At 37.7% G+C, this 22,616-nt stretch overlaps 1 long non-coding RNA gene across 1 annotated transcript; it reads right to left on the bottom strand.

Moving 5' to 3' along the window:
• Positions 1-4,266: 4,266 nt before the first annotated feature.
• Positions 4,267-21,830, bottom strand: LOC109449958 (uncharacterized). Its single transcript, XR_002137775.2, has 3 exons — positions 21,636-21,830; positions 5,637-5,782; positions 4,267-5,462 (listed from the first exon to the last, which is right to left on the bottom strand). It is a non-coding gene; the product is annotated as an uncharacterized LOC109449958 (long non-coding RNA).
• Between the last annotated feature and the right edge of the window lie 786 nt (positions 21,831-22,616).

Raw genomic sequence — 22,616 nt, 5'->3', positions numbered from 1 at the left:
ATGGCCTATCTTGGCTCATGCTGAGGACTTTCCTAAAATCTCTCAAAGGTTCACAAACCCCAAACAAGTAGCATCTGGCCTTGGAGTGCTCTGTACCTCTTGCTAAGCAGCCACAAGCCGGGTGCTATGGCAGCCGGCCTCAGTTTGCTGCTTAGCTTCTCATAGGCACCTCCAAACCCAGTACAAGTGGCAACCATCTGCAGATCACTTTGTAGCTCATACCAAATGGCCCCAGGCAGAGCACAAACAGAAACAGAACTTTGTCTGCCCCAGAGCCCCTCCCAGGATGCCCCAGAACCAACGAACCTGGTGGCCAGTCAGACCACACCAGAACACCACACAGTTACCCCCACAAAGGGATACATCCAAAGGGTAGAATGGTCAAACATGTCCCAAATGAAATATCAGAACAAAGATCTAGAAAAACAAACAAACAAACAAAAACTAAATAAAACAGAGACAAGCAATCTACCAGATGCAGAGTTCAAAACAATGGTTATAAGGATGCTCAATGACCTCAGTGAGAACTTCAACAAAGAGCTAGAAAACATGAAAATGGAGATAAAAAACATGAAAAAGAACCAATCAGAAATGAAGAATACAATAACTGAAATGAAGAATACATTAGAGGGAATCAACAGTAGATAAGATGGAGTAGGGGTGTGGGGACAGAGCCCCAGAGAGCATTTTCCAGGCTCTCAGCCTCACATGGAAAGGTGCTGGCTCGGGTAGTAGGAGGCCATCAGCTGTGTCTAGTTGGCCATCAACTGTTGCCGGTTAGCCATTAGCCACTGATATAACTGCCGTGGCTACGCTAGCAAGCTCAGAGTGTGGAGGAGTGTGGATTGCAGTTTCTGTGGCTCCTGCTTCCTGTGTCTCCAACCCAGCCGCCAGCGAGACTATAGTGGTGTGACTCCCCCATCTATGGCTCCCTTGGTGTTCCTTTTTGGCCTCACCATGTCCTGCGTTCTTATGTGGGGAGCGGAACCGAGACCCCGCATGACTCCCTGCATGACACATGGCACAGCGAGCAGGGTACAGTGTCAGCCAGAATCCCCAAATGGGTAGTGGAGCAGTTTATATGTTATGAAAGCTCAGTTTCGCGATCAGGGAACGGTGTCAGCCAAAGCTCTCCAAAGGGTGGTGGAGCAGTTTGTGCGTGTGGATACTCAGTCTCAGAAAGACCAGGAGGAGCAGCTGCTGGAGAGCTGGACCCCCGTGGAGGGGTGGAAAGACGTGGACGGTTCTCTGACCAGCAGAGGCCGAAGAAATCGAAGGTTATTGTGGCCCTGTGGGCTGGGAAGTTCTTGCTGAGGCAGCCCGGATGCAGGACTTGTAGTCCCAGAAGGAAACGCTTGCTGAGTCCTCCATGGGAGATGAGGGTGAGGTCAAGGTCGTCCCTCACCCCCAGGACAGCCCTGACGAATGATTATGGGCTATGGGGAATTGCCTTCTATCCCTAATTTAATGGACTGCTGGACTGTTTGCTTGGGAACACATCACCATGTAGTAGAACTGGTAGATGTTGGCTTTTGTGTCTTGACCAGCTGCCATTGAGAATATATAAGCACCTTGACTGTGAGTCGCTGTTGTTCCAGCACAGTATTCTGAGAGGCCCAGAGAGAGTGGCAGTGCCCTGAGAGGACTTGGCGGTGCCTGGGGAGACTGGTGGTACCCTAAGAAGCCCAGGAAGTCTGGCTGTGCTCAGAAGAACTGTTGGTGCCCTGAGAAACCCTGGCTGTGTCCGGGATACTGCATTCACCTCCAGGCTCCTCGCACAGGGACCCTCGTGGAAGATGCTGTCTGTAGATTATGAGGCGAGACCCTATAGGGGTGGAATGTGGGGACAGAGCCCCAGAGAGCATTTTCTAGGCTCTCAGCCTCACATGGAAAGGTGCTGGCTCAGGTAGTAGGTGGCCATCAGCTGTGACTAGTTGGCCATCGGCTGTTGCTGGTTAGCCATTAGCCGCTGATATAACTGCCGTGGCTAAGCTAGCAAGCGCAGAGTGTAGCAGAGTGTGGATTGCGGATTCTGTGGCTCCTGCTTCCTATTTCTCCAACCCAACCACCAGCGAGAGTATAGTGGTATGGCTCTTTTACCTATGGCTCCATAGTTGTTCCTTTTTGGCCTCACCATGTCCTGCATTCTTATGTGGGGAGCGGGACCAGAGACCCCACGTGACTCCCTGCATGACAAGGGGATTGAATCAATGATTTAGAAGTTAAGGTAGTAAAAAACACCTAATTAGAACAGCAGAAATAACTCAAAAGAATGATCATAGCTTAAGGGGCCTCTGGGACAACATTAAGTATAACAGCATTTGTATCATTGGGGTACCAGAAAGAGAAGAGAGAGAGCAAAAAATGGAAAAACTATTTGAAGAAATAATGACAGAAAACTTCCCAAACCTGGTGAAGAAAATTGACATACAAGCCCAGGAAGCACAGACCGTCAGGTGATTTCTCAACAGAAACTTTGCAGGCCAGAAGTAATTGGCACAAAATATTCAAAGTGATGAAAAGCAAGGACCTACAACCAAGATTACTCTACCCAGCAAAGCTATCATTTAGAATTGAATGACGGATAAAGAGCCCTCAGACAAGAAAAACCTAAAGGAATTCATCATCACCAAATCAGTATTACAAGAAATGTTAAAGAGACTTTTTTAAGAAGAAGAAAACGATAAAGAATATGAATAATAAAATGGCAATAACTATATATCTATCAGCAATTACTTTAAATGTAAATGGATTAAATACACAAATCAAAAGACATAAGCTTCTTGAATGGATAAGAAAACAAAACCCTTACGTATGCTACCTACAAGAGTCTCACTTCAGATCAAAAGACACACAGACTGAAAGTAAAGGGATAGAAAAAGTTATTTCATGAAAATGGAAATGGAAAAAAAAAAGCTGGAGAACCAATACTTATATCAGACAAAATAGACTTTAAAACAAAAGCTGTAACAAGAGACAAAGAAGGACCTAGTAATCCCACTTCTGGGTATTTATTCAAAGAAACCCAAAACACTACATCAAAGAAGACATGTGCATCCATATATTCATTGCAGCATTATTTACAACAGCCAAGATAAAGAGACAACCTGGGTGCCCATCCAGTGGATGAATGGATAAAGAAGAGGTGGTACATATATACAATGGAATATTACTTAGCCATAAAAAAGAAAGAAATCTTGCCATCTGCAACAACATGTACCTAGAGGGTATTGTGCTGAATGGAGTAAATCAGACAAAGACAAATGTCATCGGATTTCACTTATATGTGGAATCTAGAGAGCTAAACAAACAGAAACAAGCTCATAGATACAGAAAGCATTTGATGGTTGCTGGGTGGTAGAGGTTGAGGTATGTGTGAAGGGAGGAGAGGATTAAGAGGTACAAATTGGTAATTACAAAATAGTCATGGGGATGTATAGCATGGGGAATATAGTCAGTAGTATTACAATAACTATGTATGATGTCAGATGTGTATTGAATTTATTGGGGGTAAACACTTCATAAGTTGCATTAATGTTTAATCATGTGTTGTATACTTGAAACTAATATAACATTGTTTGTCAACTGTAATTGAAAAATAAAAAATAAAGAAACCAGGAAGTGTGCTGCTTCTAACTTTGTTCTTTCTCAGGATTGCTTTGGCTATTTGTATTCTTTTGTTGTTTCATATGAATTTTAGGATTGTTTTTCTATATCGGTGAAAATGCCATTGGAATTTTGCATTAAATCTGTATATTGCTTTGAATTGTATGGCCATTTTAACAATATTAATTCTTCCAATCCATGAACACAAAGTATCTTTTCATTTACTTGTGTCTTCTATTTCTTTCATCAGTGTTTTATTGTTATCAGTGTCCAGACTTTTAATCTCCATGGTTAAATTTATTCCTAAGTATTTTATTGTTTTTGACACTATTGTAAATGGGGCCGTTTTCTTGATTTTCTTTTCAGACAGATTGTTGTTGATGTAAAGAAATGCAACTGATTTTTGTATGTTGATTTTGTATTTTGCTAGTTTACTGAAAGTTGGGTCACAAAATGTGTGGTCCAAACTCTTTATTCCTCAGGGAGATGGAGTTGGAGGTTCCCTCCTGATTGTAATGTACTGTGGCAGGAGTAGGGTTTGCAGCCAGAGTGAATCTCAGTCTTTCCTACCCAACACTACTACTGATATGATATATATAATCTATAAATAATAATTCGGTCTGATGATATACCCAAGGAAGTACAGACCTAACTACTTATACTGTTCTCAGAGGTGGATGCTACTTAGTATTGCTGCTGAGTATACCTAGTATACCGTAGGTATCAGGCATTCTCATTTCTAACTTCTTACCTCAGCTTGTTTCACTGACATAAAACAGATCCTTTTGGATAGCTATTTCATACTGAACTTCTACTAATTAAGTTTATATATGAAAGCTAGACTAAAAAGAACAAAATCATGTGAATTTTCTCATCTTGTGCCCCTCTGTTATTCTTTTACTGCTTCTGCTACACAGTTTTTTTAAACAACAAAAGATTCAGGATAGATCATCACCTTACTTAAACATCCATTTTCTGACCCTCATTACTCCTCATTACAAACTTCTTGTAAAGATTCTTTACTTCTGTTGGATCTGTACCTAAACTGGAGGAAACTTATTGTTCCTGGTTATCATCCAACAGTGGAGTTGCCCTCTTAGGGATTCAGGATATAAAATACGGTTCTAAATACAGCTATTGAGGGGTTAGATTCTTCATCTCATATAAAATGCAGAGGACTTCCCTCATGAGACAACAAATAAATATAATAATTTATCACAAACAATGCTTTTTAATAATCCTCTGCATCATTAAAAGAAGTAGGCCAGAAAGGTGATTCAAGTCTCAAAAATTTTGTATTATTTCTGCTAATAGTTGATATTTAGGAAGTAGGAAACCTAGAACATACAATTTTCTTGGTTCATCCTTTACTAAATGAATATGAAACTGCTAACCTCTGTAGCTATGGAGACAGATTTATAAATTAATTCCCTGATGATTTAGCTTGGGTTCCCTATAAGACAATGCTTGAGACAAAGGCTTCTGTGCTATTTCTTTACTGGGAGGTGGCAGGGAAGAAGGAAAAGCAAATACGAGGGGTACATTATAGAAATGGCCAAATCAGTTTGTTGGTCTTGTAGGATATCTCCTGATAATGATATAAAACTACTGCATCCAGGAAGAGCCAGTCCGTGGGAGGAAAAATTAACAATTTATCAGCAGGTTTCTTCCCATTTTCCTCTTCCATTGGTCAAAGTCTTCCCAACAGCACACTAGGTCCTCCACACTTCTGGGTTGTGTTACCTGGTCCCTTCAGGCATCTACTGGGATTTCCAACCACCCAGAACACAAGTATGTGAACTCTTCTTGTCAGTAGTTTTATCACAACAACAGCTTGAGCCATTTCAAGGACTGCTCTGGCCAGAAAAAAAGGGCAAACGAGTGAAGCTGGGGACACAGAGGTGGGAAGATATAGGTGAAAACATATGAATCTGGAGTGGCAGATAAGCTGGGTCCTGTACATTTAACCAATATTTCCACACTTAAAATGTAAGTCCCACCCCTCTGTCTAAGGGTCAAACAGCACTTACCTTTGTCTTTTCATCCATTCATTTATTTCTGCCATCTTTCTTTCTTGCTTCACTTCTTGCTTTCTTTTTGTTATTTAGTCAGACAAGTTGCTTGATAAGCAATCATAGTGGTTCCTACTCCAAGCCGCTTTCAACTTGACACACGGCTAAGCATAAAAGATTTATTCAAAGTTGAAGTACATTCTGGTTACTTGTAGATGGTTGATAAATACTATTTTTCAAAGTCACGTACTGAGTACAATGTGAGTATTGGCTGCCTTTGTATTCATTCTGTGTACAAGCTCAATGGGGGAAAAAAAGACAAAACTATCTAATTGGGTGAACACAACTGTCACATCCTTTATTTGAAAGAAACAACTGTTTTAACTATTATCTAGAATAAATAGTAATGAACTCTATTAAGTTCATTATGATCAAAAAAAGTTCAGAGTAAAACAGAAATAAAAGGATTCTAAGAAATTAAATAGAAACATAATGGAGTGCTATTACCTTCCAGAAACCTATTAGTCAAGCAGATATAAGGTAAGAATTAAAAGAGAGGAAATTAAAAACACCAGGATTAAATGGAGTTTAACATGTTATCTAAAACTTGAGCAATTTTTGTTGTTTGAAGCTCCTTTTTGTATGATTTAATTGTCTTTTCCTTCATAGCAAGTACCTGAAGTGGAGAATTTAATTCAAAGTCAGCAAATTCATTTTGAAAGGGTTGATAATAAATATTTCAGATGTTGGCAGGTCACACACAGTCTCTATCATATGTTCTTGTTTGCTTCCTTGAAACCATTTAAAAATCTAAAACCATCCTCAACTCACTGATTTGTACAATAACAGGTTGTAGATAATCATTTCACAATGTATATCAAACTATCACATGTACACCTTAAGACTATACAATTTTATTTATTAATTATACCTCAATAAAACCAGATATAATAATAATAGTTTGCCATTATTCTTCTTTTAAATGTAAAAGCCATACTTGGCTCACCAGGCTATACAAACACATATATTTTATAATCTGATCTGTTATTTTTTTCTCTCTATGCTTCAGTGTTGGTATTTTCTATTGTTCTGTGTCAAAATTCACTAATTCTGTTATCTGCTATATCTGAGCTGCTGTTAAATTTGTCCAATGAGTTCTTTTTTTCAATACTGTTTTTTATTATTTTTAAAACTTTTACTTATTTTAAATGTGTTTTTCTAGGACCCATCAGCTCCTGGTCAAGTAGTTGTTTCAATCTAGTTGTGGAGGGCGCAGCTCTCAGTGGCCCATGTGGGGATCGAACCGGCAACCTTGTTAAGAGCACCGTGCTCTAACCAACTGAGCTAACCGGCCACCCCCAAATGAGTTTTTGATTTTATATGTTTTATTTTAAGTTCTAAAATGTACATTTGATTACTTGTTTATAGTTTGCAGTCCTCTGTTAAAATTCTTCATCTTTCATCATTTTCATACATCTTGCCCATTGTTCTCTTTAACCTAGTTATGATAGGTGCTTTAAAGTCCTTATCTGCTAACGTCAATGTCTGGATCATCTTTGGGTCTGTACTTTTATTACATGTTTTTATTTATTGATTGTTGGTCACATTTTACTGCCTATTTGGGTTCTCACAAGTTGTTATTATATACAGGGCATTTTTACCGGAGAGCCCTAGAAACTGAAGATAATGTCAAATATCCTTACCTTTCCTCTGTTAAATGGATGCTAATAAAGAACTGAGTTGAGTTGGGGTAGGGTACATTGTTAGGTAGGCCCAGTCTCCCTTGGTTTGTGCATGTTCCTTAGACATTACTCTTTCAAGTTCTTCATTGAGAATCTGGCAGATTTCTATCTCTTCAGGTCTTTAACCACTGAGGAGATTCTGTTCTGTCCTTTGGAGGTTTAGCTTAGCTCTTTAGACTCTTACCCAGGCAGCCTCACTATCTAGCAGATGCCTTGATGGGGAGGCTAGCCACATGTGTAATGCAAGACCCCCCTCTCTCTAGTACTGAAACAAGACAAGAAATTGTCTCCTAAGTAGCAGTAGAACCTGGAGATTTTACTCTGCTTTTCCAGCTCAGTCTTCTCTTGGAGCATGGAACACCCCTCCACATTTGACTGAGAGCCTGACAGATCTCTCGTGTCCTCAGTCACATAATTTTGGTCCATCAGAGGTGTTTTGTTTACTTTTCTTGCTTGCAGCTCAAAAGATTCAAAATCTGGAAAATGTCTTGAGGTGAAGACCTCTCATGTGTCTGTAGGGAAGATTTGTCTCCTAAGCACCGTTAAACAAAACAGTTAACTTCCATGACTGAAAGACTTTTAAAAGAAGGGCATGAAGTCTAATCCACCAGCAGCAGTGCTAGGTGGAGAAGGCAACATGTCTCCATCCTGGAGTGGAGGAGTGTTTTTAAACATTATGTTTTGAGGAAGAAAGATGTAAGTTGTTTTGAAAGAATTTACATTGGCTACAAATAAGGAGGAAGGGATAAGGTGAGATGGGGGCAGTTCTGTGATAAGTGCACAGTCTGTAAGGAAGAAATGATTGGGTAGAAGCAACAGTCCTGAATGTTCATGTGGATCCAAGATCCCAATGGCCCATCTAGTCGTTGGCTGGTAGATGCCTAGTGGTTGATTCAAAGCTCCAACACACATTCATGCATGTGAGCAGTCTTTTGTCAGCTGGTGCATTCACAGCAATTCACAGGTTATTCACAGGCTAACTGTTCTATGTTCTTTCTCTCACTGTTGGGGCCCATTGTAATTTAATTTAGAACTTTGTAGAATTTTTTTCTTGTCAGTACCACGGGATTTCAGAAGACAATGCTTGCTTCCCAAGCTCCTCAACCTCCTGTGCCACCCTATTACTTATTAAACGTCCCATTTGGAGAAGAGGCCATGAGTTTCTAGTTTGTCACACCAGCCCACACAGCCATCAAAATTTCTGTTGGCATCTATTTCCTCCAGAAAGAACCCTGACAAAGATTCTCTCCACCAAACTCTAATCAGGTTCCTCTGAGCTCTGTTTCAACTAGGTCCCATCCATCCTTGGGCATGATTTCTAGAGCACAATTTTAGCAAAATCTTGCTAAGTCAGTATAGCCAGAATCCGCCACGCTCAATATCTGATCACCCCAGATACATGATCAGGTTTCCCATCCTTCACCATTCCTCAGGTAATGTCTGATCACCCTGGCCAACCTTCAGCAAGAATCTTATTCGGTCACTTTATGTTGCCTCTTAGTAATTTTCCATTCACAGACCCTCACTCTGCTCTTTGACTATAAATTCCCACATTTCCTTGTCATATTCTGACATATTCCCCTGTTGTAAAATCCCATTGCAGGGGCGGCTTGTTGGCTCAGTTGGTTAGAGCGCGGTGCTCATAACATTCAAGTTGCCGGTTCGATTCCTACATGGGCCAGTGAGCTGTACCCTCCACAACTAGACTGAAAACAACGACTTGACTTGGAGCTGAGCTGCGCCCCCCACAATTAGATTGAAAACAATGACTTGACTTGGAGCTGAGCTGCGCCCCCCACAATTAGATTGAGAACAAGGACTTGACTTGGAGCTGATGGGTCCTGGAAAAACACACTGTTCCCCAATATAAATAAAACAAAAAACAAAAAACAAAAAATACCCCATTGCAATAGTTCTTATACTTATCTTGATAGCTCCCCTGAATAAAGTCTGCCTCACCATTCTTTAGCAAGTGTCTGAATAATTTTAACAGCTATTTGCCTACACTAACCCCAGTTTTCAGCCCCTAGCAAAGAAACTGTCTCCCAATAATCAGTGCACCTAACATAGGCTTTTTCCTTTCTGGAATTTCAGTTCATCTAGTCCTTTTTGCTATCACAGCTGTCTAATGCCTTTGAAAATATGATTTATTCATTCCTTTTACTAATATTGCAGTAGGACATATGACTCACTGTTACTTGTTCCGCCTTATCTGGAAGCAGAAGCCGTAATAGTAATTTAAAATTATTTTTGCAATTTAATAAACTGTAAAACTCCAGGAGGTCAAGGTCAATGACTCTCTTGCATAAAGGTACATCTCTAGCATTTAGCAGTTTCTGAAGACTCTCAATGACATCTTATTTCTAGTCAAGGAATACATATGAGAGCCAGCCAAACACCCCACAGACTGTGTGGTGGCTTAAACTCAGGACCATGCATTCTCAAGGGGAGTAATATCACTCCTCTTAGGGGGCAAAATATGCTTTTAGGGGGTGAAAAAATCTCAGCTATTAGTATGGTGTGTGAGCCTCTAAAGGACCAAAGTACATAAACAGAGAGACAGCACACTTGTGCTATTGAAATGTCAAGGGTAGGGAGTGTTAGGAAAAGAAATGTTTGTAAGGAATCCTAAAAAAAAAAAAAGGGAGAAAATTAAAAAAGAGTTGAGAAATGCTGCTCTAGACCACATTCCTAAACTTCTAGGTGACTTTGAGAATACCACATACTTACTGAAAGTTCAGCATATTGGTTTATTTGTTTGTTTGTGTCGATGAAAAAAATATCCAGCCTAAGAGAAAACTTATTAAGAGTTTATTTGAGCCAAACTGATGACAATTGCTAGGAACCAAAATCTCAACGGACTGAGAAAATGCTCCGGAAAATGGCGGTTTTGCAACTTATTTTATACATTAGAATCAAAGGAGGAAGGTTACATGAAATCCACTGGTGGTAGATTAAGTGGGTGGGAGAAAGCAAAGTGGAAAATCTCTGGGATTGGATAAAAAGCAAATTGGAGAGACAGATACTTCTTTTGCATTGGTGGGTACGGGATAGTTATTAGTTAGCATTTTACTGCACATAGAAATGGTAATCAAGGGACAAGAACAACAATGAGGGATTCTGTGGTCTCCTGCTCTGGTGTGGTGGGTTGTGCCCTGAGGGTTCTGGAAAAAGGGATTACTCTGACATTCCAAGGTTGTGTTATCTAAGATGCAAAAAGATAATAGACAGGCTCACTTAAGGTAAAGATTGACCTTTGTCAAGGAAGCTACAGGCCAAGGATGTGACTACCAGCCAAGACCTGATTTTAGTTAGGAATTTTTATGTTCAGACCATCCTATGCGGTTAATTTTGGTCTCTGCGTTTGTAGGGCCTGTTATGCAGGCCTCCCCTGAGCTTGTCAGATTTAGTATGTAGCCCCTTTTTCATCCACATTTGTTTGGAGGGAGGGGTGGAGATAAGGAGGGTGATTTTCCAGTTAACATATTACTATTCAGAAACAGAGGAGTCTCAAGACAGGGGCCATGAATTATATTCATTCATCTTCGCATGACTCACACATTTTAAATAAATGTATAATGAATAAAGAAATGAATGAAAAATAAATAAGGAAGTGATTAATGAAGGAACATGCATTTGTTTTTTTTTCAGTATAGTTTGTCAGAACTGACACTGATTCAAATAGTTTAAATTATTACAGAAAAGTTGGGATAGAGTGCTGGCTGGTCATTTATACTAGGCATCTATAGTTTTGCATGGACTCTTCTATCTTTAAAAAAATAATATAAAATCAATCAGGATAATTAGATAATTTCTGTATCTATTATTATATATTTCATTCTCTTATTTATTTACAAGTATATTCACAATACTCAGGTATACTATTAATAAGAATGCAAAGCAGTTGATTGTAATGATTGTTATGGAAGTAGTATTAGTTCCATTCAGGAGCTAAATGTTCTTTCCCTTCTCTCTCCTCAATTTTGAGACTGAAATTGAGGCATTGTGTAATTCCTAAGACGGAGTTTCTTGGAAATTTAGTGCAAATCATAATCAAGTGAGAATGAGAAAATTCTTGTGAGACAAGAAATCCAATTTATGCTGATCAAAAGCAAGAAACACAATTTGAAAGGGCAACATAGCACATGTGTTATATGTTATTAAAAAACGAATTAAATGTTCATCTATGAGGTAGATGAGCAGTATATAGAACTACAACAGAATTGCTGTCCTCAGAAAGGGGAAATCTGATTTGAGCCACATGCTTAATACACATAAATGAAACAGTATAAAAGAGTATGTAATCCTTATATCATGTGAAATAGTTTATCATGCTTGAAGAGTTCTGCTGAGGGCTGGAAGTGTGAAGGACGTTTTCATAAAGAAGATAGGAATGATCTAAGTAGGTCTATAGTCCAATAGAAACTGTCAATTGTTTGATATGCTGAAGATAAAAAAAAATTATCACACTAGGGGTTTAGTCAGTGCCTTGAGGGCTAGCTGGGACATATAGTGCTAATAATAGCTAGCATTTATTGAGTACTTTACCCTGAGGCATAAAATCCTTAGGGATACTAAACGATGGGACAATTCAAAATATTGGTATCTGGTGTTGAGAAAATATATGACGCTACTTTGGGTAAAATATCTTTCAAGTTCTTTGTTTTCTTTAAAAAAAACAACAAAAAAAGTAAAAGGACCTAATCCAGTTATAAGCAAATGTTACTTAATAGTCATTTTTAATGAGAGATCAGTATGTGATTCTTACATGTAATAACAAAGGAATTCTAAGAACAGAATGACATTAGTATTATTAAATTTTCTCCGTTTCTACCTATTTACTTACATGAAAAAAGCTTCCTAATGCTTATACATATAAAATTTATGTATGTAGCTCCTAAGAATAAAATTGAAAATGTACCCTGAATCATTCTAGCAATAACTAACGTTTAACCCATACATATGTAAATTAAAATTTAAAACATCCATTTATTCATTAAAAACTGTTTTTCCAATAAAGTTGTATTTTTATAGTCTTCTATTTAACATTTGTAATATATTTGATTAACTGTGTAATTATAATTGTATTTCAATTCAAAATAAAATTTTAACTCTTAGAATCTTATTCTTACCAAAAATTAACTTAATTTCAAAATATATATTTTGTTACAGAGTAATATAAAAGGCAATCAATCAACTCTCCATATAAATCCCTTTTAAGTTCTTTGCTGACTTCTGAACTACACTTGCATGGGCCAAGATTCTAAACAACCCAGAGGAGAGATGATAGCTGGTAGGCATGAAAAAGCTGTGCAAAACAGATCCACAGATGACTCAAATATTGAAATCAACAGACAAAAATTTTAAAATAACTATGAAAAACATGTTTAAAAAATCTACAGAAAAAAATGGATGTATGCGGAAAGAGTAAGGAGTATCAGGGAGATAGGATAACTGTAATAAAAGTTGTAGATATGTGTGCTCCGATGTTCATTGCAGCTTTATTTACGGTGGCCAAGACACGGAAACAACCAAAGTGTCCTTCGATAGATGATTGGATAAAGAAGTTGTGGTATACATACACAATGGAATATTATTCTGCCATGAGAAAAGATGAAATAGTGCCATTTGTGACAACATGGATGGATGTTGAGATTATAATGCTAAGCGAAACAAGTCAGACAGAAAAAGTAGAGAACCATATAATTTCACTGATATGTGGTATATAAAACTGAAAACAAAAAAAAGAACAGGAAAAACAAACGAAGAAACAAAACATAGGCACAGACAATAGTTTAGTGGTTACCAGAGGGTAAGGGGGGAGGGGGGTGGTAGATGACGGTAAAGAGCATCAAATATATATTGATGGAAATAGAACTGACTCTGGGTGGTGAACACACAATGTGATATATAGATGATGTATTACAGAATTGTACACCTTAAATCTATGTAACTTTGTTAACAATTGTCATCCCAATAAGCTTTAATTAAAAAAAAAAGAGTTGTAGTCTCAGATTCACAATCTCAGATTAAAAGTACACTCTCAATTAAAAAGAATGATTGAATGGGATTAATAAAAGATATTACATAAAGAAGAAAGGATAAGTGAACTTGAAAATAGAAAACCAGAAAGGTTTTTTAAGGTGTTAAAATATCATAATATACAGAAAGTTAAAAATATATGTGACACAGATATCTACTGAACATTTCATTCAACAATAGCACAATATTCATTCTCAAGTGTACATGGAATATTCTATAAGCTAGACCATATGTAAGACCATAAAACAAGCCTCAGCAAATTTAAAAGGATTTACATTATACAAAGTAGGTTCCCTGACCACAATGGGATAAAATTAGAAATCAATACCATATGTAAATCAAAGGGACTCAGAATAACCAAACCAACGTTAAAAGAAAGAACAAAGTTAGAAAACTCATATTTTCTGATTTTAAACTTACCACACACCATAGCAATCATAGTGTGGTATAGGCAAAAGGATAGAGATATACCCAATGGGATAAAATCAAGAACACAGAAATCTTTACATTTATGGTCAACTGATTTTTGACAAGGTTGGAGAAAAAATAGTTATTTTATTGATGCTGGGACACTGGATATCCATGCGTAAAAGAATAATTGTGGACCTCTATATCACAGCACACATAAAAATTTACCTAAAATAGATTGTAAATCTAAATGTAAGAGTTAAGACTAGAAGAAAATATGAGTAAATCATTGTGACCTTGGATTAGACAATGTAACATCGTTAGATATGACACCAAAAACACACACTATAAAAGAAAAAAATTCATAAATTAGACTTCATCAAAATTTAAAAACTTTTGTCCTTCAAAGGGTGCAATCAAGAATGTGAGGAGATAATTCACAGAATGGGAAAAAAATTTGTAAATCATATATCTGATAAGGGAATTGTATCTGAGATGCATGAAAAACACTTAAACTCAATAATAAAACACAGATAACCCAATTAAAAAACAAGCAATAGATCTGAATATACATTTCTCCAAAGAAGATATACAAATGGCCAACACACACACAAAAAGATGCTCAATATCATTAGCTATTACATAAATGTAAATCAAAATCACGAGATACCACTTCATACCAACTAGGATGTCTATAATCAAAGACATAATAACAAGTGTTGGTGAGGAGATGGAGAAATTGGAACCCTCATATACAGCTGGTAGAAATGCAACACTGGTGCAGCTACCTTAGAAAATAGTCTGGAAGTTCCTCAAATGATTAAACATAGGGTTACCATTAAACTCAGCAATTCTACTCCTAAGAGAAAACATATGTCGATACAGAAACTTGTATCCAGGAATGTTTATTCAAAATAGCTAAAAGTGGGAACAACCCAAATGTCCATCAACTGATAAATGGATAAATAAAATGTGGTATATCCATACAATAGAATATTACTGTTTATAAAAAGAAATGAGGTACTGACACATGATTCGACATGATCACAAAAAACCACATATTATGTGATTCCACTCATAGAGATATTGAGAATAGGAAATCTATAAAAACAGAAGGTAGATTAATAGTTGACTAGGGCTGGGGATCTTGGGGGAAATTGGGATTAACTGGTTATAGGGTTGGGGTTTATTTTTATTTTTTATTTTTATTTTTTAAAGATTTTATTGGGGAAGGGGAACAGGACTTTATTGGGGAACAGTGTGTACTTCCAGGATTTTTTTCCAAGTCAAGTTGTTGTCCTTTCAATCTTAGTTGTGGAGGGTGCTGTTCAGCTTCAAGTTGTTGTCCTTTCAGTCTTAGTTATGGAGGGCGCAGCTCAGCTCCAGGTCCAGTTGCCATTGCTAGTTGCAGGGGGTGCAGCCCACCATCCCTTGCGGGAGTCGAACCGGCAACCTTGTGGTTGAGAGGACATACTCCAACCAACTGAGCCATCCGGGAGCTCAGCGGCAGCTCAGCTCAAGGTGCCATGTTCAATTTTAGTTGCAGGGGGCGCTGCCCACCATCCCTTGCGGGACTCGAGGAGTTGAATGGGCAACCTTGTGGTTGAGAGCCCACTGGCCCATGTGGGAATCGAACCGCTAGCCTTCGGAGTTAGGGGCATGGAGCTCCAACACCCTGAGCCACCAGCCGGCCAGGAGTTTATTTTTGAGGTGATGAAAGTGCTGTAAAATTTATTGTGGTGATGGTTGCAGAACTCTGTGAATATGCTAAAAGCCATTGAATTGTATACTTTAAATGGGTGAATTGTATGATATGTGAGTTATATCTCAATAAATCTGTTTTGTTTTGTTTTTAAGATAGGGGTTGGTTGCAGGTAGCAGAATGTCACCAAAATAGGATGAAAGAGGCGTGAGATACAGGTCATTGGGGGGTGGGCAGGACTGCACTCTGAGTAGATATGACTGATGCAGAAGAGGTAGCAAGAGTTCATGTGTGAAGTTCCTGCAAAGTTAATTTTTAATACATGAGCATTAGCAATGGTTGTAGGTGATCACATGAAACCTTTTAATGGACAAGGAGAGACTGATTACAGGAATAGCCTAGTCAGTTCCATTACTGGGAATCTATTTTGGTCTAAATGAGCACATCCCAGTAGGAAGCTCTACTTTCTCAAGGTTCACACCAACGAGTCTCAATCTCAGCACTGTTGACATCTGGCGCTGGAGAATTCTTTGTTACGTGGGTTTGTAGTACGATGTTTAGCAGCATCGCTGGCTTCTACCTAATAGATGGCACTAGCAACTCCCCCCTCCTCCCACTTAGGACAAACAAATGTCTCCAGACATTTCCCGCAGGCCCAAATCATTTTTAGTTGAGAACCGTTGATTTATATGTACGCGTTTATAGGGTAGGAACAAGTGGTTTGCTAGTAAATGTTTGACAGCCAGCTCTCTTGGTACTATTTGCCAATTTCCATGGTGTAAACAGTCCCTCGGTGGCTCATTTCAAGCTACAAGTGCCATCAACTTGCTTGCAAAACTCCTACAGATTTAACAGTCAGCTTTAGCAAGCTGATATAAACCAGCTTCAGCACATTACAGAGAGGGATTTGCAGGGCTTGAGTGAACAAAACATTCCATCTCGGGGTATGTGAGACAGCGATGTCAAAATGATCCCTGGGGCCAGAATCCTAGCAAACAGGAATAGGTACAGAGCTACATCTTTTGTGGTCTCCTTCCCTTTCATTGTGGACCTTGCTGCCTATTCTCTACCAAGTTCTAAGGAGATTTGCTTTCCTTGGAACTCCTCAGTAAAGTTGCTAGAACTGAAGTCTGAGATGGAAACGCCTTTCTCATTCAGGCAGGACTGAACCGATGGATTGTCTGTTTTCTCCCGGGCAGCCAAGCAGACAAATTAGGTTCAAGGCCTCCAGAGAAAGCCCTTGATAATATAGACTCAAGGTCCTGGCAGATTTGTGTCCCTCTTACATTGCTATTAGGTAATAAGTCAGCTGGATTGAACTTTTGTAGCTTGAAATGGTCCAAATAGTGCATCTAGGGTAGGGTACGTGCAGTAGGCTTCACATGGCCATGTAGAATTTGGACAAGGGTCAATCAAATCCCTGTGTAGTGAGAGGAAACATGGTAATTGACACGTGAAGTCAGAGAGTAGAGCTGTTAGAAATAATTTTGAAGATCAGTTGGTGTGCTGATTTTCCTGTAGGGTTCTTTGAGAATCAGTCCAGGTCGAGGCAAATTCTCAATTCTGAGTATGATGGCTTAGCCTTTACAACTGTGAAATCTGCTCCTATGTGATACATTGTATTGTTATTAGACTGTTTCAATATCTTGAATGAAAGGTATTGGAATTGGCACTGGACAACATGTATGTAAGTTTTTGCTAAAATAGTACTGTAACTTTACCACTGATGACAAAAAAATTATAAAAATGGCAATTAGTTTTACACTAAAATATCAATTCAAGTAGGAGAAAAAAATCACCTATAAAATTTATCAGTTGCTATACCATATCGAAGTCATGTAATAAAAGTAAAAACACTGCCATATAATCACAATTGTTTAGGACAATACAACTCAGATCTGGATCCTTCTCATTTGGTTCTGACTTCTGGCATTTATCTTCACTTCCTTTGTGAATAGAGCCACAGTGTTATGTTCATTCATACATACACTTTAAGACTTCAAATATTTCAGTTTATCCTTTTAATTCTGGCTCTTTTATTTAACAATTTTGCCAAGGAAAGTAGAAAATAAGTTTTGAGATAAATGTAAATACCTTACAGTACATACTGATTTTCACCTTTTAAACACTTCCTTCCTTCCTTTTTTCCTTCCTTCCACCTTCCTTCCTTCCACTAGTCAATCATTTGTTCGCATAGATATTTGAGTACCTACTTTGGTACTCAGCTCTGTGTTTGGTGCTAAGGAGACAGAGGCTATGAATGGATTTCACCCTCAACTTTGTGAGGCCACAATCTCATGCAATAGACAGACAGCAAATAATATCATGTTATAACAATCAAGAAATGAACACTAATTTGCAACAGAAGGAGATGGTGACAAACTCTCAGAGGGAAATCTGGGAAACTATGAAGAAAGAGGTACTTAAAACCTGGTAGTTTCTCAAAGACTTAAACATAATTACTACATGATCCAGCAATTCTATTCCTCCATATATACCCAAGAGAATTAAAAATGTATTGTCCACACAAAAACTTGTACACAAATGTTCACAGCAGCATTATTCATAGTAGCCAAAAAGTGATAACAACCCAGATATACATCTACTGATAAATGGATAGATAAAATGTGCTATATCCATACAATGGAATATTATTTGACAATAAGAAGGAATGTACTGACTCATGCTTCAACTCATGGATGAACCTTGAAAACATTATGCTAAGTGCAAAAAACCAGTCAGAAAAACCACATATTATATGATTCCATGTACACGAAATGTCTAGAATAGGTAAATCTATAGAAACAGAAAGTAGCTCAGGGCTGGGGTTGGGGGAGGGAGGTGATGGGGTGACAGCTAAAAGGTACAGAGCTTTTTTGGGTGTAATTAAAGTGTTCTAAAATTGGTCATGTTTACACAGCTTTGTGAACATACTAAAAGCAATTTAATTGTAACTTAAATGGATGTTTTGTGTGATATGTAAGTTGTATCTTAATAAAGGTGTTTTTATATTACATCAGTCATATATGTCAAGTTCTAAGAATAATGAATGCCTGGCACATAGCAAGTGCTACATGAGAGTTAGCTACTATTATTTAAAATGAAAATTAAAATGAGATCATTTTTCACTTTCCAGGTTGGTAGACACTAAATAGTTTAGAACGTCCACAATCAATGAACTCTTCTACACTGTAGGTAGAAATGTAAATTTGTGCAGTTTCATTAGAGGACCCAGTGGATTTACTATTAAAATGATAAATGATAGATATTTATACTTTTTGACTGAATAACTTCAAAGAATTTGTCTTTGTTTATTATAACGTGGTTCATATTATCAAAAGAACTAAACAACTATTAATAGGTGTCTAGTTTAATAAATGATGGTATAACCATAGACGTAAATCTTACATGACCATAAAAAGAAAGAAACAAAGGGGCCCTACTGCATGATCTCATTTCTAAGGCACATTATTAGGTGAAAAAAGAAATTTCAGAACAGTGCTTACAATATGCTGACATTATTGTAAAAAATAAGCTGTGACTATGAGGATGAATATACACACATGCGCACATTTACAAACACATTTGTGCTTGTAAATGCATATAGACTTTTCTAGAAAGATACACAAGAAAGGGAACTAGTTGCTTCTGGAGAGAGATTAGAGCATGGGAAGTCTGTAGTCAGAGAAAGACTTATGTTTGCACACAATTTTGTACTGCTTGAAATTTTGTCTTTTGTGGTTTTATTTTGGTCAAGAGTATATTGTTTTTATAATGACAAATTCAATTAAAAGGAAGAAGAGAAGTATATGAGGCCAGCAGAAAGCTCCAGTCAAATGACGTTATCCTCCATTTCCTTAACTGGATAGATTTGGTCCAACTAGACTGGATCATGGCAAGGAGGGTGTGTGTGTGTGTGTGTGTGGTGTGTCTCCAAGTTTCATAATTACTAAATCTAGTGAAAATTTAAAATAAAATAATATCCTGCTTTCTCTCCCACTTAGCACTGGATCATCTTTTACTCAGGGTTATTAATTCACCTAACAACGATTGACTAAGAACCACCTAACTTCTCAGTCTGATGCTGTGGGAAGTACCACAGCGGTGAGAAGAGCAATACCTTCCTTCATTGTTATAAATAATTTGACAAAAGAAACAAGAAAATTTCCAATAACAATACAAGAGCTTAATGATTACTCAAGTCAATTGTTTCAAGCCCCTTAAAATACTTTTTTTTTTTTTTGAAATGTTACAGTGTCCCTAGGAAGACAGCAGGGGGCACTTCAAACATGTCTGTGCTGAGTCAGGTCTGCTTCTGTCAGTCTAGGACTTTGATGATTTGTCTGAAGTTATCTCAGAACATAAAGCCCTCAGCAAAAGACATTTGTGGTCTTGCATAAAAAAGTCATTAACTAGGTCTCATAGAAAGTCTCCTTTGATTTTCTACCTGAACTTAAGTTTTTAAGTTTTTTTGGTGGGGGAAGGAGAAAAAAGCTACTTATAAATAAACATGGATTATAAATCCAGGTTATCTGTGGGACATTCTTTTTAGTTTGTATTAGCTGTCTTCTAGGAAAGGCCGGAATCCTTCTCCCCCTTGGCCCGTTGTAGCTCCTCTGTGACAGCATCTGTCTCTCTGGTATGTTCTGACGTGTCCCCCTTACCATAATGTCTTATTCCAGGACAGGCCATTGCAATACACTTTTCTTTTTTTAATTCACTTTAAAAAAATTTGTATATCTTTTATTGCTCTTCACTTTATTTAGACAGATCTTTTAATTCTGATATTAAAATATGATTTCCTTCTTTCTCTTTGTTTTTCGTTTCTTTTGTGTTTGGAAGAGGGGAGGGAATGAATATCCCCAAATCAAGAAAACCAAAATCCTTAAAATATGTCTGGATTATTTAACAACACACTATTATTATTTGAAGCAGTTCTCTCCACACCCCACAATTCCTTCACCCCCAAAACAAACCGGGTGAAGGAAGGAGACAGTAACAAATTGGCTAAATACAATACTTATTTGTACTTTAACTTTTCCAGAATATGACACCCAACTTTACGAACGGAGAACTATATTCCATCTGAGTTTAATTGTCCCTTGAACTGCTACTTGGAATTTTTTCAATTTAGCTTTGTTGGGTAAAGAATCAAAGAAGAGGCTTGCAAGATCAATAGCTCCACTTAACTACCCAGTAGGGCAGCTCCTATAGCTATGACCTGATGCTCATCCCCACCCTGTCACATCCCATCTCCATCCAGACACAGCTGGCGCTCCTCCTTGTTTACAGTTTTAGGCCGGGATATGAGTGGGTAGCAGTGGAAAAGTCTTCTATGGGAATTTTTAGTAAACATCTTGGTTTTGTTTTTTCTTATTAAAAGTCAAAATATTTTAAAAACCTTTTTATATTTATGATTTTGTATTTGTAAATTTCATTTGTACCAGTCATGCTTTTTTTCTACATTAAACATAATATTTGAGATAGACACCAAATCCATTTCAGTACTGATGCTCTTTTAGGGCCCAGGCATTTCATCATAGCTCTGCATGTACAAAACACATCTGCTTCCCAGGCTTTTCCGGTTTGCAATTACAGCAACATTGTAACATAACACATCAAATACATTTTCCTTCTTTTTTGGGATCACTAAAGAAAAACACACACCATATGATTTGTGGTTACTGTTATTTAATCTTCCTTGAATTTTATCTTTCCTCATCTGTACAATGGGAATATTATTAAGCTCACCGTGTTTTTGTAATGATTACATACAGAAAGGATTGCAAAGTGCCCAGTGTGTGAAAATAGCAGGCCCTCAATCTAAATAATAGATAGATACTTAGATAGATGATAGAGGATAGATAGATGATAGAAAGAGATGATAGATAGGAAGGAAGAGAAACAGAGAGTTTCCCTACATGTGGAGTTCTGGAGTTTCTGGCTGTTTCCTTAGGTATACACAATTAACTTTCTGCTTACGTCATTTTAAACTCATAGGAGAAGCAGGTGCCCTGTCAAGAGTACTAGTTTGTTGAACATCTATAAAAAGCTGAGCTTCTTTTAAACTGAAACTTTTTAAGTCTGTTACAAAAGAAGTGTCAATTACGGAAAACGTCATACCTCACGTTGTGGGTGATCAAATAACATTGCTGAAGCTTGGATGAGGCACCTCGCTAACGCACATGCAGTCTGGACTTGGAGGTCATGTGAGCCTCTGCACGAGAACGCAGGCATCTGATCGCTCCGAGAAAAGCCAATCAGGAGAGAGGGCTGCCGCCACACCCACCGCCCACCACCTGCCCTCGCATTGGAGCCAATCTGTCTGCTTTTTCAAACAGGCTGATCTGCTGTGAGTTAATTCTTCCTGGAAATCGCTGCAATTCGAATGCACATGCAGTGTAACACTAGACGCCATGCCAAACCGGTTTCATGTGTATATTTCATATTCATATATATGAAGAATTACTCTAACTTTTGATTCCTTTGAATTTGTTATCTTAACCTGAGAAATCATTTTAAACATATAGCAGACTTCCCTTTAGCAATCTTCTTGCAGTTCTCTGAAAGGCACAGAAGTGCTGATAGTTTGGTTGTCTTAGCAAATGATTTTTAAAAAACTTTAATGTGTGAAAATAGACTGCATGAGTATTTTATATAAGACAGTAGGCATTTTGCACTTTTGTTTATATGTCATTTATCCCTTGACCACACGCGATTGTACTCACCTCGTGTCGTTTTTTTAAATTAGACTTTACTATATAATTTTTTGGAGGACTGTCACATCATAGTTACTCATCACCTGCATGGTCTGTTTTGCCACTTCTAAAGTTCTTTTCAGGGGATTAATTCTTGGCAGATTTCAAAATACCTCCACATGCTCTGTGGGATGAATGTGCACCACATATTGTTCAATAATTGCAAGACAATAATACAGGACAATATATTGTGTTGTGCCATTTAATGCATCAACTTAAACATAGAACTCTATTCTATAGACTAACACACTTTGAATTATATGGGTATTATCAGGTGTATTTCATTTTTGAGACAAACTTTAAATGTGAGCCTAGTTTAAATCATATGGATTTTCATCCTTTTAAC

Source organism: Rhinolophus sinicus, linkage group LG07 (genome assembly GCF_036562045.2).
Source record: "Rhinolophus sinicus isolate RSC01 linkage group LG07, ASM3656204v1, whole genome shotgun sequence".
In the NCBI taxonomy this organism is placed as follows: Eukaryota; Metazoa; Chordata; class Mammalia; order Chiroptera; family Rhinolophidae; genus Rhinolophus; species Rhinolophus sinicus.
This window is presented reverse-complemented; position numbering and strand designations above follow the sequence as displayed.